This window comes from Drosophila mauritiana, chromosome 2L (assembly GCF_004382145.1).
Source record: "Drosophila mauritiana strain mau12 chromosome 2L, ASM438214v1, whole genome shotgun sequence".
NCBI lineage: Eukaryota > Metazoa > Arthropoda > Insecta > Diptera > Drosophilidae > Drosophila > Drosophila mauritiana.
Window position 1 is genome coordinate 23058949 of NC_046667.1, and position 4848 is coordinate 23063796.

General features: G+C 35.1%; 1 long non-coding RNA gene across 1 annotated transcript; it reads right to left on the minus strand.

The window, feature by feature from the left end:
* Nucleotides 1–3222: 3222 nt before the first annotated feature.
* Nucleotides 3223–4240, minus strand: LOC117150738. The gene is made up of 2 exons (XR_004460778.1): nucleotides 3932–4240; nucleotides 3223–3839 (listed from the first exon to the last, which is right to left on the minus strand). It is a non-coding gene; the product is annotated as an uncharacterized LOC117150738 (long non-coding RNA).
* Between the last annotated feature and the right edge of the window lie 608 nt (nucleotides 4241–4848).

Below are 4848 nucleotides of genomic sequence, written 5' to 3' on the forward strand. Positions count from 1 at the left end.
TGGAGTCAGTGGTCGGCAAAGGTGGTCCCAGGACGAACGTTGCCTCGCCCAAGGACGATACACCGTGCCCCATAACGTCCTGGTCCCGGCCGGGCCGACTCGTCGTCCACGTCAAGGAGCAAGCAGTACCACGGAGGCAAGGCGTTGCAGGAAAAACGCCGCAGGAGTAGTGAGATCTCCAAAGAAATAATATAAGAAACAGCAGAATAAACGACTATATTAAGAACCCATTGCTTTTCCTTGGTCGGGCAATCACACAAATCATAAATTTGTCGGGACGAACGCACAAACTCTCTGAGCTAGCCGCTGCAATCCGTAGCGAGCTAAATAAGAAAATCAGTTCGTTACAAACCTATTACTATTAAATCATCCATATAGATAAATTCTTGCGTTGGCTCAAGGCCTTAAAATGCAATAGTCATCATTCTTTGAAAAATATTCGGCGCTATTTTTAGTCCAAATGGAAATCACGTAATACGATATGAACCGTTTGTTTTGAAAACGAAGTTATATCTCTTGAACTCTTCTCAAGTTCAATTTGGTGAAAACCTTACATCAAGTTAAGTGATGAAAAATATTTGGCTCGACCTAGTTGATCCAAAATGTCCTCAATTCTATGGAGTGGAAAATTATCAGACAACATTTTTTTTATTGATTTGACGATAGTCAATTACTAATCGCCATTTCTTTTCATCTGAGCCTTGAAGAGATTTTTTCGGTACTAATAGTAATGGACTATTGTATTCCGATACTGATGGTTCGACTATTTTATCATTGATCAATTTTTGTACTTGTTCTTGAATTTCGTCTTTTTTTTTTTTTTTTTTTTTTGTACTGGCTCATTATCTTTCAATCTTTATCTTTGTTTGTATAAATTATTAGCCGATATTGGTTCCGTTGTCAGACCAAATATATCAGTGTATTTACTACAAAGCATTTTCAGCTGGGTTTTGAATTGCGGTGGGAAATTTTTTATTATTATTTTATTATTTATTTTGTTGAACCACATCATAGTTTGAAAATGGCTCGTATTTTAAGTTGTTTGCATCTACTTCGTTTATGAGTATGATGCGTATTTAATATTCGGACATTTGGTATTCGCTACATAAATACCTGTTTCTATTCTTGGCTTGGAATCAATAAATTTGTATCTTCAATTGAAGTTATATTGATTTTTCGGACAACTTGTGATCTCTAATAGAATATTATTACCAGAGTTGTATGTTATTGGAACATAAATCGGAAATTTTAAATTATTGGGTCTAATTATAAATCAATCTTCTTTTGGTTTGAAGTCTAATTGGCAATTCAATTTTTTTATAAAATCAATGCAAATTAACAATATGAAAATTGTGAGGAATTATATATTTATCTGTTTGTAGCTCTATTGAGGTTAAGCCGTTGGATTCAATAATCTCTTGGCATGTGCCTTGAATATTTATTATATTTTCCTGTTGCCACATGGTCAATTGTAAGGAATATATTTATACTTAGATTGATTGAATGCACATGAGCTTTATTTATTGCCTTGTATCTGAGGGTTGTTGCGAGTTTCCCGAACTATTTTGGGTTACTCTCACATCAGCATTATTATTGTTATTATAATGTCATCGGCTTCCTCTATTTGAGTAGCCACGGCCTCTATAATTGTTACCATTATTTTCGTTACCGTTATTGCCGTAGTTGTTATTGTATCGGTTATTGTAATGGCCTCTGCCACGACCATTACCTTATATTATAACCTTGGCCTCTATAGTTAAAGTTAGAGTAACCTCTCTTTGAATACATTACATGATTCACATTTCCGGTTACTCTGAAGCTAGTTCTTATGCACGCACATATGGAAGCATCCATAGTTGTGCACGTACCTGCTTCTAGCACAGTTTTCACACCTTCGTGTTCGGTCTTTTTGATCATAACATCGATGGCATCCCTAGTACTCAATCTATTGGCTTGCTCACTTTGTACACCTTCACCGATATACGATGCTTCTAAGAGCTTACGGAAATTATCAAGTTCGGTTGTGAACTGTGTAGCTGTTTTGCCTCTTTGCTGTACAGTGGATAATTTTGCCTTGATGTTTTGGGATGTTTCCCCAACAATTGAAGTTTGCAGTTTATTAATTATTGCTTCAATTGTAGATTCGCTCAGTACCAAGTTCAGAGTAGTGCCAATCAATTTTGATTTTATTACTTCTACTGAAATGTCCTTAAATGGTCCTTTTGCAAGGTCTACTAATTTTATGGCCATAATAAACCTCTGAAGATGGATTTTTTGTCCATCAAACTCCGGTACTGCGCTCGACACTTCCCTTATGTAGGCCCTGATGGCGGCTGAATTATCACGTTGTCATGTCATGTTGCTTAATTTTATTTCCTGATATTCTTTATTTCCTGAATCTTCTGGCAATTGCAACATTGCTGGTATTGTTAGATCGTTCAGATCTTCTTCTTTGATTTCTAGTTCCGAGTCAGAATCATTAAGTGATTCTGCTTCTACTTCACTTAGAGTCAGAGGGGAATTAAGAATTGTTGGTATCGATATGTTTAGATCGAACCTTTCTTTGATATTTATTAGATTACTTCTTAGTCTAATCAAAAATTTGGACGCTGTTGTCCACTGTTTTTTGTCTAGTTTCCCTCTTTGGTCATGTAAACGGGATCTAGCCTGATTAAATGACTCTACCAGAATGCTTATATGCTTACTAGCAGTTTGTTTTTGGATTGTTCTATTCTGAGACAAACATTTATATGACTTGTCAAATTTTTCTTTTATTTCATTTAAGATGGCTGTTAAATTTTGCCAAACTATAATTTATTTGAGACATTTTTAAGCATTTAGAAGATTTTTTTTTTTTTTTTTGATTGTATTATTATTTTTATTTTATTATTGACCTCATATGAAAAAATTAAATTGTTTCTAGGCCATTGGCCCTGCTATTATAGCGTTTCTTTAAACATTTATTGTGGAGTTTGTACACTTTTATGAGTGCATGTATTATCATTAGTATAAAAATTGCTAACAAGAGTATTGTTATATAGCTTAGATTGTTTGACTCTATCTCCACTATGTTTATTACATTGGCAGTGGAATCCACTGTTTTTGTATCAATTGAGTCCATTTGGGGTTTTAAGATTTCTTCAGTTTTTTCGTAAATTTCTTCATTATATATTCTGTTTGTCACTATTGACATTTACGCTAAAAATGGTATTACTATTAGTATTTTTATTTTGGATTTTATTAGTTCTTTGTTTAAAGAATTTTTTTTTTTTTTTTTGATTATAAGCGGTGCCGGTGCTGGTTGTCGCACATCCTTCCTTCTGCTGGTTGATGTCCTTACAATGTTTGCAAGTGTACTTGCAATAGGCGCTCCATGGTGCCTCACAATCCAACGGGCATTGTTCCTTGTAAACTGGTATGCTGGCTCTGGGTTGTGGTGTTGCAGATTTAATTTTTGTATTATTTGTGGTTTTGATGAATGAGAGTTGGGCTTTGGGTTTTTATTGGCTCTTTTTTTAATTATATTTGTAAGAAATCAAGATCTGCTTGTAGTTTGCGAGCAGTTGACCAGGCTGGTGGTGGCGTATGAGAATATAATAGCCATTTTAGGTGAGCTATTCTCGTTTTTAACTGTTGCCGCACACCGCCGCGCTTGTTTCTCATTGCCTCACTCTACTCACTCAGAAATTTGCTTTCCATCCGTATCTCCAGTCCAGTCCAATACAATTTTTGATTTGATAGTGATTTTAGTAGTCCCTAATCCTTTGTAGTCCTTAGGCCATTTGTCCTTAGGCCTTACATCCTGGTCCTGTCACGGTCGCCATATAATATTGAAAATCCTTTGAATGTTTCTTTATGGAGCATAGCTCCGTTTTTTTTATAGTTAGACTCGTGTCAGTGGTAAAACTCGACTGATTCTTAAAGCTAATACAATATTCTTCTTAGGCTATGAATTGCGCCTTCGCTGCCTGGTGAAGTCGGTGGAGAAGCGGCTACTATATATGTTGAGCAAAAATGCTATGTGTGCACAGTATGTATACATCGGCATTTGGTTAGGGAATGCTGACCATGCATTTGTGCAGTGTGCTTCAGAAGCGGGCGATCATATGACGCTTCCACTTGAACATTATTGTTTATGCTAGCACTGCCAATTCGTATGTAATTATGTTATTGATTTATGCAAGTATTCTGAGTACATTGTACCAAAGACACTAGAATAACAAGATGCGTAACGGCCATACATTCGTTTGGCACTATGCAGCCACTTTTTTGGTGAAGGCCAAATTTGCTCTCTTTCCGCTCGCTCACGCTGAGAGCGTAAGAAATCTAAAAATAGAATTTGCTTGCTTGTGTGAGTAAGACAAGAGACGAGAACGCGTATATGTGTGCGTGTTGTGCTAGAAGACGATTTTCGGGCCGAAATCAATTCTGATCGAAGAAACGAATTTACATATTTGGAGTTGTGGCCAATTTCGTAGCAATATGATGAAATAAAATAAAAATTCCCTGACTATTATAATTTTAAAGTTTTTTAAATTCGTTTGTTAAAATCGCCGCTCGAATTAGCTACCGTTTACATATTTTTATTTTATTTTTATTTTATTTATATTATGTTATGTTAATTAATTATTTGTAATATATGTAATATTCGGTACCTAGGGAACACCACGGGGAGGCCATAACAATTGTATCAATTAGGCCTTCGAGTCGACTTGAAATATTTTAATGTATAACATTAAAACATTTCCATGTTCCCCAATTAAGTTATTTTTCTAACTATTGTTTTTTTTTTATATATTTTGCGTCCAGTTTTCAGTCGCCAATTATTTAAATATAGCTTATTTTTTT